The sequence below is a fragment of the Callospermophilus lateralis genome, chromosome 6 (genome assembly GCF_048772815.1).
Source record: "Callospermophilus lateralis isolate mCalLat2 chromosome 6, mCalLat2.hap1, whole genome shotgun sequence".
NCBI classification, from domain to species: domain Eukaryota; kingdom Metazoa; phylum Chordata; class Mammalia; order Rodentia; family Sciuridae; genus Callospermophilus; species Callospermophilus lateralis.
Genome location: NC_135310.1, coordinates 161,767,828 through 161,782,113, shown reverse-complemented (window position 1 = coordinate 161,782,113; position 14,286 = coordinate 161,767,828). Strand labels below are relative to the sequence as shown.

The window sequence follows — 14,286 nt, the reverse complement described above, 5'->3', positions numbered from 1 at the left end:
GCGGGAGCCCCCACCCCCTCTCCATGGGACCCCCCAGCCCCTCTCCTGGGCAGGACCCGGGGCCACACAGGTGTGTCTAGATCTCCCTGTCCATGGGGCCAATGTTGCCATTTTGTGCTCTCTGACCCACAGCTCTCTGTCTTTGGCCGGGTCCACTTTTCGAAGCAGTTGGTCCACAGGCTCGACTGTGCTTTGGTTGAACATGTCTGTCTCATGCCACAGCTGTGTGTACTGACACAGATGTTGCCGGATCATCTCCACCCTCTCCACCTCCAGCTGCTCCAGCTCCAAAGTGGTGGTCACCATCTCTTCAAACCACTTGGACTGGACCTGGTTCTAGAGGTCCACACAGCGCATGAGGTCATAGCCAGCCTGTGTGGACTTTCTCCATGCCTTCTTGATGTCCTCCTCTTTCTTGCTGGTCAACTTGATCTCCAGCTGCTGGGTCTTCATCTCCAGGTCTCTCTGCCACTCTGTGAGGGCTTTCTGGGCCTTCTCCACTGACATGTAGTGGCTCGCGAGCTGCTTGCGGAGGTCAGTGAAATGGTGGTCACACTCTTTCATGTCTTTCTTGAAGTTCTCATGAAAGTTCATTAGGGGCTTCTCTACCTCGCTGTGAAGCTTGGCAGAGAACTTGAGATGAACGTCTGCTTCACCTGCCAGACTCTTCTTCACCTGGGCCCAGGTTTCTCCCAAGGAGCCTTCCTCTTGTGCAGCCGAGGAGTTCTGAGAGAGCTTAGCCAAGTTCTTTGCATATTTTTCTTCAATCTTTATCCTCTCTTGGGTGAATTCAGACATTTCTTTCTGCATTTGTTTGCCTTTCAGTTGCTTTTGGAGCAGCAGTTCGAACCCAGCCAACTTGCCATTGCCTTGGGGATCCTTCTTATCAGCCCAGAAGTAGTCACAGTAGCTCCACTCAGTTGGCTTTAGCAGTTGCTGTTCAGGCATGGTGTCTGGGTGAGGGAATGTCACGCAATTTATCATCTTCTCTGTGGGGTCAACTTTATTTTCAAGATTATATATTTTGTCTTCATTGCCTGAGTTTCTATCTTCCAAATGGTCTTGTCTGTTGGTGATACTTTCCATTGAACTTTTAAGTTGGTTTAGTGATTCCTTCACTTCAAGGATTTCTTCTTTATTTCTTTTCAGGACCTCTAATATATCTTTACAGAAGTGATCTTTCATCTCCTGAAGCGAACCTGTTATTTTACTGCTTAACTCCTGTGCCTGCTCTCTTATATAATTCTTTACGTTGTAGAACAGTTTTACTAAATACATCCTGAACTCCTTCTCTGACATTTCTTCGATGGGTTCTCTTATGGGAGCAGCTTGGTTTGTTTGGAGCACTTTATTCCCTTGTTTTTTCATTTTGTTTGTGTGTCTTTCCATCTAGCCATGTGGATCTGAGGCAGGATAGTTTCTACTCTGTAGATTTGAAGTGTCCCTGAAGGTTTCCAGAAACTCGCAGATCTAGGCTCTGGTTTCTGCAAGCTCTGCCACACTGCAGGACCCAGAAGGCTCACCAACCAAGGACAATGGATGAACTCTGGGCAAAGAAGTAGATTTTGAATGAGTCAAGAACATAAAGAATTGAGCTGCACAGCACCCTGTACTCAAAGCAAGACAGTGAGGAATGTGAAGATTGAAGATCAAGGGTAAGGCAAGCCATGGGACAAATCAAGAAAGTCATCAAGGACAAAAGGAGTCAGTCACTAGCAAGCAAGTTAATGCAATAGATCAAATTCCAGAATCCTGGAAAACTATGAACCTAAAATATTAAGCAAGTTGATGGGCAAAGGCAGACATACAAAAGCACCAATATGGGAAAATGGGATTGGAGTACAAATATGAGCCCTAGTAAAAAAGCACTTGCCACAAATGTCTGCTATAATAAATACCTTTACAAATAAAAGTCTTTTTACTGGAACAGGTGGTAATTACAGGCAAGGCTATTCCAAAGTCTAAAGGCTTCATCTAGTAAATGGTTCATCTGAATAGAAAGCTAAATAAAAATATAACAGTGAATCCACTCTCATGTATAATATTAATACACCAATAAAAATCTGAATACATTTAGAAAATCACAAAGGAAGGAAGGAAGGGAAGGAGAAAGAATGTACTTTAGACAAATGCAATAATCATCTCAAAAGGCAGGAACCTTCCAAAAGCTCACTGGAATTTGGGAAAAGAAGGATTCAATTGTTTTGTATGGTGGGATCTCCATTACCTTTCAATATGCCCATTTAAAAAAATTTTGTGATTTTTTATTTAGTGTTTCTAAATCAGTAAATTTTGTTTGTGATTATTTTTTTATTCATTATATGTATCTAAAATATATACAGCAGAAACACTATGCTTTACACTAAATACATCATGCATTTATTATTAATATAATTCATAAAAATATTTTAAAAATTATTAGTTGTTGATGGATCTTTATTTTATTCACTTATATGCAATGTTGAGAATCGAACCCAGTGCCTCACACATTCTAGGCATGTGCTCTATCACTGAGCCACAACCCTAGACCCTGTAATTATAACTTTAATGGTTAAAAATATGCATCAACTTTCAATATTGATCTTGAAAGTGAAATATATTTTCCTGGTATACAGAGCTTATTTAGTCAATTTTTATATCATGTTTTGTAGTTTTTTAAACTCTGATTTTCACTTCCAATATGATAATGAAATCATTGGTCAAATATTGTGTTATGGCTTCTTTTTCTTTTATATTAAAGGATTGATTTTACACAATAGGATTCAAATTAAATAATACACAATAATCACAAATTATGTTGTAGGATCAAAATTATGGCAACTCTATCAGGATTACAAGCTGCTTTTAAAAAGCCAAACAAAATTGGAATAGAAGTTTACTTAACACTTAACTGTAATTCTTATGAATGTCTTGGTAAAAGAAAGAAACTCATTCATTACTGAAGTGAAGCAGGACTTCGAGGTTGGAGTGTTTGTCCTCACTGGTGACAAGCCAGCTTCGCACTCTCCCTCCACTCATGGTAAGGCATCAGGTTTCCTTGGAGATGCCTCCAGGGTTACACTGCTCTGTGCCCTGACACCATCTGAGTTCACTTTGAAATGAAGACACACAGAAGCTACAGCCATATGAGCTGGAGCCTCCTGGGGTTCTTGATAGGTTTCTCTGTCATATACTAAGGCATTTATTATGAGTAATTTGAAGTTTTTGAGGAACCATAATAGGAAATGTATTGACTATTGTTTCAGAGCTGTAACAGTGTTTGAAAGCTACCTACCACTTGAATCCCCTTACTGAATGACCAAAGTTGTTTTTTTTTTCAAAAAAAATTCAAATTAATTCTTGATTCTCCTTTCCTTTAACTCAATCTCTATAATTATGACATTCTTTATTATTAATAAAGAATTAAATTGGGCTGGGGTTGTGGCTCAGAGGTAAAGTGCTCTCCTAGCACACGTGAGGCATTGGATTCAATACTCAACACTACATAAAGTAAAATAAAGACATTGTGACCATCTGTAACTAAAAAATAAAACATTTTAAAAGAATTAAATCTAATTAATTACAATTAAATCTAAATCTGATTATTTAAGCATATTATATAAAAGTTTTTTAAAAATAATTTTGTATTATATAACAAGAGATGGGAAAAATGTATAGTATGGTTACAGCCAATTTATTATCCAGCAAAGACAGTTTCTTCTTCATTCATAATTCTGCTCAAATTCCTTTCAAAGAAAGTAATCTTCAATATCTAATTTCTGGTTGTGATCCAAACTCATGAATACTTGTGAAAGACTGAAAGTTTTGTAAGTGCATAAAATAACTATTCAGAGATACAACCTCTATTCAGTGTTCTTCAAATAATTTAAAAAATATCTAGTCACATTTTTTAAGCCTCATCTTTTACTAAGTACTTATCTTCACCAAGAGGGCATAGCTTTATGCTTTCTAAAAAATGAGGAGAAAGAGGAGGGGGAGGAGAGGCAGGAGTGTGGACTTCAAAAATTTTGGAACTAGATTGAAAGAGAACATTGAAAAAGAGAAGAAATTATTGTTGAAATTTTGGATACCAATGTAAATAGAGTTTGCTAATAGGGACTATATGAATATAAGTTTTTAAGTGAAAATGTGAAGAGGAACAGAAAGACATGCAAATAATGAAAATCAGTTAGGGATTTCACCAAACTACAGATACAAATACTTTTATGATACATTTTTCAATTAAATTTTTGCTGAGTCTTTTCATGACCTCTGTTAATATCTGAGAATCATGGTTGAAAATGCCAGCTTTTAGCTTAAGCATCCTAAATAAATAAATGATGTACAGTTTTATTTATTCTGTTATCAATTAAAGAAAACCATGGTCTTCCTTATGGGAAAACAGCCACCTTTCCTTGTGTTTTAGTGCATGGTTGTCCCTTTGTGTTCATGTAAGGGTGGCTCCAAGCCCATCCCCCCCCCATACACAGAAAAATCTGCTGAATTTCAAGTTCTTTATGTACAATAGTGTTATGTGTTTATATGACTTACTGCACATCCTCCGGTATACTTTCAGTCATTTTTACATTAATCATAACATCCCGATACATTTTATTGGGATGTTATATTTTATTGGGATGTTCAATATTGTTTAGGAACTAGTGTCTAGAATAAAGGTAAGTACATGTATAGTGACGATTGCATTTATTTTCAAATTTCTTCAAACTCATCATTGACTGAATCTACTCGTATATAACCTGAAGGTATTCAGGGCTGACTGTACTTCAAACGACATTTAGGATTATAATTAAGATATTAAATGTTATAACTTTCTCCATAAATACAGTATTTTAATAATCCCAAGTTACTACATCACATTTTATTATCCTAAATCATACAATGTTTTATTTATCTGATCAGACTACTATAGAGAATGTTATTAGTACATGGCCAACACTGCTAGAGGCTTTGGATATGATGCCACATATTAAAGTTGATGCTAACATCTAACACCCACAGTTAAAGACTAAACAGTCTCTTAGTAAAATTTTATTAATTGTTAATGATACAAATGTACAAACAACTGTCAAGTTATACTTTTAATAAGAATATTAATGAAGAATGCTCAGTGTCAGTTACAGCATAGAATAAATGAAGTCAGAAAGATTAAAAAAAAACTTACTAGAAAAAATGCAAAGAAATTAAGACTTCATAGATGAGGAAGAACTTTTGGAAAAGAGGGGCAGGAAGGACATTCCATTGAGAGGGAAAAGCAACCTTAAAGGCCTCGGGAGAAAATGAATAAGGATAGATGTCAAGGATTGAAGTGAGCATACCTGCAATCAAGAGCTAGAGAAAATGTGTGGAGTTGAGGAGGCTGGAGAATTCAGTAGGCAGGAGCCCAGTGAGGACACCATGCTAGAGTCCTTGAAGCAGGGCGATTATAGATGAGGAAAAATAGAATCACATAAATATTTCCACTTAAACAGATAGAACAAACCAGAGAGGAGGAATGTTCCCGAACACAGCAGCAGGAAGCTGTTGCAAAGCTGAGAGAGAAGTGCTGATGGTTCTGAAAGAGATAAAGAAAATACTGGACTCTGGGGTGATTCAGGAAGTGAAAGTTTTTTTTTTTTTTTTTAACTTGTCATTATTTGGATATAGTATGTGAGAGGGAAAGTAAAATAAAAGCTAACCCTTTAGCTTTCAGTTGATTGTTTGGATTGTGGAATATAATATTCAGTGACAGAGGGATTTGGGAATAATCATAATAATTTGGGGAAATACAAATAATCCTCCAAATGTGACCCTCTCTCTCTCTCTTTGTCCCCCACCTTTCTCTCTCATTTGTAATCGAGAATTAAGTCTACAATGATGCCACAGATACTATGGAAATTCACACTAACCCCACATAAATTTTTTAAAAAATTCTGTTTACTATACATGTCCCACTCTTTTTTTGTTTTTCACCTTAACACTTTTGAATTTGGGACACGTCTAACATCAGATAATCAACAGTATTATCCTAATATTTTTTTCTGTTGTATTCATGGTTTTCTTCATTCCCCTCCTTTCTTTCCTGAAAAATTGACATCAAAGGATAAAATATCTTACAAAATGTGTCAATTGGGAACCAAGAAAATGTGTTACTCATCAAATCATTCAAAGAAGAACTGATGGCAATAGAAATTTCCAACTATATTTTTTCGATAACATTTTGAAAAATAAATTTAATATTAACATCTATAGTATTACAAAATACATGTTATTGTAAGCTATGGTAATATTTGGAAAATTTAGAAAACTACCCATATGTTCATTACTGTACACTGTATTTAGGAATATGTTTTAAAATATTTTAATCTCAAGAAAGTGGTTCTACATTTTTTCTACTATTCGGGTAATGTCCAACTTCTTTAAATTTTTCTGATAAGTAATATTTCTACAGAGGTTAGACCCAATGCTTCTCTACTAACATACTTTTAATGCAGATGAGGTCCTGTAGCCAGACTGTTTTGTTTTGCTTTGCTTTTATTTCTATGCTCAGAATGCCTTGGTCTTGCAGAGTTATTTTCTTTGATATTATATATTGACTAATGATTATAGAGAAGTTCTATGTGTCAGGGATCAACCTAAGTGTTTTCCATTAATTAGGTCATTTAAAATACAGCATCCCTATTTTTCTTACTCCTGCCTTATAGAACCAAAGCAGAGGGAAGTCAAGAAATGATTTCATTTTTGTGTAGATAATAATACCAGAGCCAAGTAAGACAAAAGAAAAAAAATCTCCTGTAGATGTAGCTTATTTCTTGACATATGCAGGAATTCTAATGTTCACTGTTTTTTTTTCTCTAAATTAGTAATTTGTGCAATATTCTTGAGCAGATTTTCTTCCACAACAAATCATATCCCATTAACCTGCATCTTGTCTTTCCAACTTTCTATCAGTATCAGTAGTCAGCCCAATAAACAACGCTTCCTCTGCATTCTCCACAATATAGCTCTTCCAAAGTGAATTCAGGCTTATTCAATGAAATCTCATCCTCACCCATTTTAAAACAGAGGAGTAAGTAAAAGCAAATGAAACAATGTTTTAGATTTACAACTGCTCTCTGTTATCCAGTTTTGTCCCATGGCTTCAGTTAATATTCTTTGTATTTGCATTCTTAAGTTTCCAATGTTCTGTTAGCTTTGGAAATTGTTTAAATCTGCTTTCTTTCTTCTGTATTTAACATTTATGCTAGAATTGCTTCTGATTTTTATGAACATGTTGTATTCTATTTTTCTTGGCCTGTCTCTAACATTTACATTTGCAGGTCACTTTTTCTTTCCAAGACATACATTATCCTCTGACCTTTGTTCCCATAATGTTCACTGCTGTAATCCAAAGTGCCATCACTACTTTCTGCAATGGCTTTGTAACTGGTCTCCTTTCCATTACATGAGATCACTGTTTTATAATTTTTTCCTAAAATTGCTGGATAAAGTTCTTTATACCCAACATCGCAGAATGCCTCCTGTCTCTTCAAAAGCCACTTGGATATATGTACCATTCTTAGTTTAAATCTAAGCAAGTGTTCTGAGTCCCCCCTGCCTCTGGAAGGTGATTATGTCAATAAATACTCTCCTAAAAGGTCTTCTAGCAACCTGTTGTTGTCATTTATACACTGAGAGAATTTCTAGCTTTTCTCTCAAGAATGCATAGTAGATTTAGTGATTCACTACTAAAGAACAGTAAGTTGTGAAAGAATAGTGGATGGTTTATAAGACTGGGTTATAAAAGGCAAAACATACCAATAGTCCACTTCTAAGTGCCTTCTTCCCATAGCCCCCAATTTGCACTAGAATTCCATTCTTTTACCTTAACGTTAAATATAACTCATGCTGCATTAATATGAAAATAGATTAATGGTCTGTAAGTATAGTTTATGCAATTAACACATACAATCTACTAAAATATGATCACCAAAATAATGTAATGTATTTATTACATTTCTAAGAAAAGTCAGCCTTGAAAACTTAAAGTTAAATTTAAAACTTAAAGTCAAATTTAATTCTTGCATTTCTCTGTCTTTCTGTGTGTGTGTGTGTGTGTGTGTGTGTGTGTGTGTGTATTCTCAATTTCACAGGGCTGGGAATTAAACCCAAGTCTCACACATGCTAGACAGGCATTCTACCAATGAGGCAAATATCCAGCCCTTTTAAAATCTTGAGACAGGGTCTGAGCTTGAACTTGAACTTGCAACCCACCTTGCTCAGCCTCCTGATAACTGGGAGTATAGGAATGTGCCCCCATGTACTGATTATGTCTCAGTTTTAAAAATTTGTTTTAATTAGTTAAATGTGTCTAATTATTAACTATTTTTTTTACTTTTAATAATTAATGTGTGAAATTATATATAAAAATAACCTCATTAATATTGATTTATATGAACAAGCACACTAAAAAGTCCCTGTAAGTGAAAGTTGAATTTTCTGCTTCTCTTGGCGAGTGGGTTCCTAGTAAGTGGCAGGCCCCAGCAGCCAAGGTGCTCTTGATAGGAGACTCCACTCACTGGCATTCCAGCAGACCACAGAAGCTCACCACCAACTTTTTTCCCCAGGAGTCCCAGCTTCTGAATTTACAAGATACAAACTACCTCCAAGCATTTCACAACAATTCTCCAGTTGAGTGTGCTCAGCTAGTGGTATATATACCTATTGGGTCAATGCTATTGGTTCATGTTTATGCTAACAAGGGTTTGGACATTGGTTGAAACTTAAGAATGCTCATGGCCCCACGCCCCCTGAGGGAAAAGCAGAAGCCAGGGCAGAGAACTGGTGCTTATCCAACAGCGAGTCCTCCAGTCTGCTGCAGTCTCTGGCTGGGCACAAATCACGAGCCTCCACACAGCTTGTAAATTCAAACAGCAATTCTTTATTCCCGAACTCACACCGGCCTTCTACAAACACGCTCTGGGGAAATCCACGTTCTCTGCCCAAATCCACCACTCATGGGCTTCTGTCTCCCAAATATATTGTCTGACCCTAAGAACTCAAGAGGAACTCAGGCAGCAGGATACGCCCTATTCTAAAGGGGGAACACCCTAATCTCCTATTATGCTAAACCACCCTATTCTAAAGGGGGAACACCCTAATCTCCTATTATGCTAAACCGGGGACACCCTAAACACGGATCCGCCCTGGTCCTTGAGCAAGGTCACCTTTCAGGAGTCCTTCCACTAGACAGCATGGGAGTAGCTGGCAAGGAAATTGTCATACCTACTTGGCTGATGGCTCCCAGCACCAGTCCACCCTGCAGCTAGAGGTGGGGGGAAGGAGGTAGGGGGGAGGAGGTGGGGGGGAGGTGGGGGGAGGAGGTGGGGGGAGGTGGGGGGAGGAGGTGGGGGGGAGGTGCGGGGGTGGAGGTGGGGGGGAGGAGGTGGGGGGGAGGAGCGGGGGGGGGGAGGAGGTGGAGGGGAGGAAGTGAAGGGGAAGAGCCGGGGGAGGAGCCACGGCTGCCTCCCAGAAGGAGCAGCCAAAATGGAGCCAGAGTAGCCAGAAGAGCCGGAGCAGCTGGAGGAGCCAGAGTAGCTACCGCTGCATCCCAGAAGGAGCGGCCATAGTGTCTAAGACAAAGCTGCAGCTGGAGCACGGGAGCCCCTGGAGCGCAGGTACCGCTGTGGAGCAGGAGCTAATGCCGCCGCTTCCAGGAATGGGAGCCACCAGAGCACGCAAGCGTTGGAGTGCGGGAGCCGCCGCCACCTGTTGCCATGGCCGCCAAAGCCTTGAATTCGCTCCAAGGCAGGAGGCGACTTTGCTGCTGGAGTGTAGGAGCCAATGACGCTGCCACCAGAGCGCGGGACCCAACACCACCTGGTTGGTGGCGTCCAGAATTCAGGATCCCCCAGTGCCGCCAGCAGAGGACTGGAGATGCTGGAGGGCAGGAGCCAAGGCTGTTCAGCTGGAATGCTGGAGCTGCTGCCTCCAGAGCTCAGAGCCGCCCTCCAGGGGACCCAAGTCAAAGGACCCAAGCTGGGAGCCCCTGGGGAAAGGTGCAGGCACCCTTGGTCGAAGAACTGCAGCTTCTGGGGAGGTACTCTTGGGCGAAGGGAGTCGCCACATTAGAGGAGGTCTGACCCAGGGTGGGCATCTTTTTCTGCTGGAAGTGTGACTGTGAGTCCCGGGGTTGCGGGGCTGGAGGTAAGCGGTACCTCTGGTGTTTTAAGGAGTGTGTAGGGGTAGCTGCAGCATGAGGATCCCTCAGGTGGGGGCATACCTTGCGGTGTCTGGGTGGGATCCCATTTTGTGGAGGTACAGGTCTCCGTGAGGAGATCTTAAAGGAGAGTCAAGCTCCTGGGGACAGGAAGGCCTGTTGTGGGGGGTGAGGTGGAAAGGGGATGCCCAAGGGAGCCCAGCCTTCAGCAAAAAGGACAGGCGCAATTTGGGGCCATGAAGACTTCCTCCCACAACCCAACATTCTCATTCCTGGGAGACAACTCTAGGAGTCTGAAGGCCCCTTCCCTTAGCGTTCCAGGCCTGGGTGTATGGACTGCTCCTTTGGCATATGGGTCTCCTCACCCCTGGCTTTCTATGACAGGAAGATGGCAGGTTTTTGCTTGCACTCTCCCTTGGGCCAACCTCGAGCTTATTCAGGCCTCTGGATTCATAGCTCAGTCCAGGTCCCTGTAGAGGTTGGGGATGTTTACAGTTGTGGAGACTAAGGATAGCATTTCCATGTCTGGACTGTGAATGTGTGGGTCCGTGAATATGGCTGTGTGTGCATGAGTATATGTGACTGGAGTATGTGCATATGAGAATGTGTGTGCACCTGTCTGGAGATGTCCAAGTGTATATCTAGGTATTGTGTGTATGTGTATCTGTCTGTGTGCATGAACAAACAGTTTTTGTGAGTCTGTACTTGTATGATACGTGAGTAAGTTGGAGTGAATAAGGCTATGACTGTGTGTGTGCTTGTGTGGTCACTGTGTATTACACTTCCCTCGTCACTGCTGCCATCACTCAGCCTGGTGCCACATTGCAGCTATGTTTGCATCTTGCAAGTTTTCAGCCCAAGATAAAGGGAATACAAAATAAAAGACACAGAATGGAGAAGTAAAAAAAAGGCAGAGGGCAGAGTGTGGGGTAAAGGTGTGAACAGAAAGGGCCAGAGCATGCTCTTCCCAGCCCTGAGTGCTTCCATTTGGGAAGGCACTGCAGCCACTGCCCAGAGGCAGCATATGACATGAGGCCACAGCTGCCTGCTGTCAGAGCACTCTTGGAGCTGGGAGTGTGCACATAGGGGCAAGTCGGTGCCATCTTGGATTCTGAGTTCTTCTTTGGTTTGCAAAGGTGGTAGCAGCGCCTCTGTAAAGACAGGTGATGCACAGAGGTGTGGCTTCCAGCAGGAAGGACAGTGGCTAGCTGAACATGACCAAGAGATGGTGGAGCACATGACCTCAGCATTTTTGACAAGGCACATAGTACCTGTGTGAAGGCCACCTGGAGCTCACCTGCCAGGTAAGGGCTGCACTAATTACCTGATGCTCAGTCAAGTGAGTGGCAGTAGTGGATGACCTGGTTCTAAAGCTCCTTGCTAAAGGAGGAAAATATTTTAAGTGCTATAGGAAATGTTTTTTGCTAGAGGAGTTGAAAGAAGGAAATTTGGAGGGAACAAAAGAGGTTGTTCTGTCAATTTGGGACCGGGGTCGGTTTGAACCTGAGAAGGCAGTCTGCTGCCTACAAGATTAGAAAATCCTCATGCTTGCTAACATTGAAAGAGATTGGCATGCCCACGTTTTACCATTGTTTTCCTTTTCTATAGTTTATGTTCACTTAAATAGCTTAATTCTAATCTAATTACAAATGTAAAAAAGCATAAGGTACAGCTAAGAGATTGCATTAGGAAACTTTAATATTTAACATGGGATTTAAAAAAAAAAAAATTCTATTTATCCAAAACCTGATTTATTTTGTGTAATGCCTGAAAGTCTGATGATTGATGTTGGTGGTGTGTTATACATGAATTGTCTTCTATAGTATTTTGGTAATTTTGAAACATTCAGAGTTAACATATTGGTCAGAAATGAGTCTTTCAATCAAGACTTTTATATTGTAGTTGTATGTGAATATTAATAAATTTGATATTGCACCTTTTAACCAAGTTCAAATTCTTGCAGATTATACTTTGAGCAATTATTTATTTGCAGCAGATGGAAAAAATATTCTATATGTTACTATTTTAGAAATGTATGTTAAGTAAAAATATACTGAAATGCATTGAGAAGTCTATCCAAGATTTTTTAGAATTTTACAGAATCTTGTCAAATTCATAAAGTGTAGCTTTAAAAACAAATTTTATGAGATATAACAAAACATTCTTTTAAAGTAGTAGTCACAATCCTTTTATTTTGGTAGATGAAAGAGTGAAGGAAAGCTGGCACTTTTTAAAAAACAAAATTGGTGCAAGAAAATCTTTTGAGTAAAAAAAATATATAAAAATCTCATATATTATATATAGAGAGAGGCGGGGAGAGAAAGTGTTCACTTTAAAATATTTTCCAGATGGAAAAATTGCAAGAATTTTTCCTGCTTTATGTAAATTTTTGGTCTGGTGAGTTGCCAATTTTAACTTGTTTTTGTTTTATATGAGATTCAGATACACAGTGATATCTATATGGTTCTTTGAAAGGCTTTCAGCTGCTGAGGAAGTGTATTTATGCTTTCGGTTCAAAAGAACTTATTCCCTGGAAAGCACTGAAAAAAAAATGAGGACATTTCAGAATTATCTTCAGATTATTTTTCATATTCCTTTTTGATACTATAGGTTATTTTGTCTGTTATAGGTGTTAAGTACTTTTTTATAAAGTAAAAATTTAGACTATATTTGGAAAAAATACCTAGCTATATCTGATATTTAAAAGATGTTTTGTCAAAAGCATAAATTAACAAAGGTGACAAGTTAATGGAGGTGGACAAGTTAATTGAACTCTTTCGCATTATTTGAGAAAATAGCATATGTTTGCTGACTTTAGGAATCATGGCTGGTGAGAAATCACTAAAGATTTACCAGAGGCGACTTTATCATAAACAAAATCTACTAAAATCTGCAGGTTCGAATTCATAATGGTTATAAATGTTTCTAGTATTCATACTGTCCAAAAGTTTCAAATCACATCTCCAATAGCAGCTGATTTGTTAGTTTTTAGGGATGGTTAAATATATGCCCATATTTTATTAATTCATACTATCCACAAGTCCAGATACAATGTAATAAAACATTTTCAGTGAATCACTTTCTTCCTTTTAAGTATTTACCTCTTTGATCTGGTCAAATTAGTGAACTGATTTAGAAGATAAAATCTAGAAAATACCACAGGTCTTACAATGTCAAATATTGATCATTGGTGGTACACATACGTAGCTTTTGTTTTTGTTTTATGGAAAAATATGTTAGAAGTATTGATGGGTGGCTAAACTATTTGATTCAAATCAACCTATATATTTCTAAGTTCTACATATTTTTAATTTCTTTACAAATATTTTAATACTTATTGTTAAGTACATATACACCAAGAGAAAATATTAAATAAAGGGAAACACTTGGGGAGTTTAAATTAGCTTTAATATATATTTTATATATATATATATATATATATATATATATATATATATATATATATATATATAGTAGTTTTTGACTATTTTAGATCATAGTTCATTGCCTCACTTGGCATGAAATAAAAACATCTTATTTAACATGTTCCTATCAGTATTTCTTTATATTTTATAAACATCCTACATGCAAAATTGGTATTAAGTTTAACATAAAATTTCACTCAAAAATTATAAAGACTAAGTTAGATTACCAACTCAAGTAGTGTATGTGCTCTCACAACTGTTTGGCTGCCAAACATAGGTTAAAAAAATTTCTTTACCTAAACTCTTTGCATTGTAATGAAATAAATTCTGACTGCTTGAAAAGTCATGATCTACTGGAAATGTGCCTGTAAAATAATTCGTAAACATTAAATATTTTGAATATAGGGTTCTTCACAATTGATATAAATAATTTTGTATGTACATTTTATAACATCAGTGTTGATTTTTAATGTTTATCATTACTTTCTGTGTTTTGTCTAATACATATTTGGTGATTTTTATTAAAATATTGGGTACTTTCTCTAAGGCTGAAATGTCAATATAAAGTGTACTTGATTGTATTAAAAATGTGTTGCAGGAATTGAGCAAGCAAAGAAAAATATAAAGGCTTTTTATGGTCTCTTTCTAAACCTAGTGTAGGTTCTTCTTATCTGTAGCTGTTTATTG

The 14,286-nt window shown here is 38.2% G+C and overlaps 1 protein-coding gene and 1 pseudogene across 1 annotated transcript in view; one reads left to right on the top strand and one right to left on the bottom strand.

Moving 5' to 3' along the window:
* The window catches only part of LOC143401644 (uncharacterized), a 742,139-nt gene that overhangs the window by 137,586 nt on the left and 590,267 nt on the right, over positions 1 to 14,286 (top strand). The gene's annotated exons all lie outside the window — the stretch shown is intronic.
* Positions 77 to 7,532, bottom strand: LOC143401708 (growth arrest-specific protein 7-like; annotated as a pseudogene).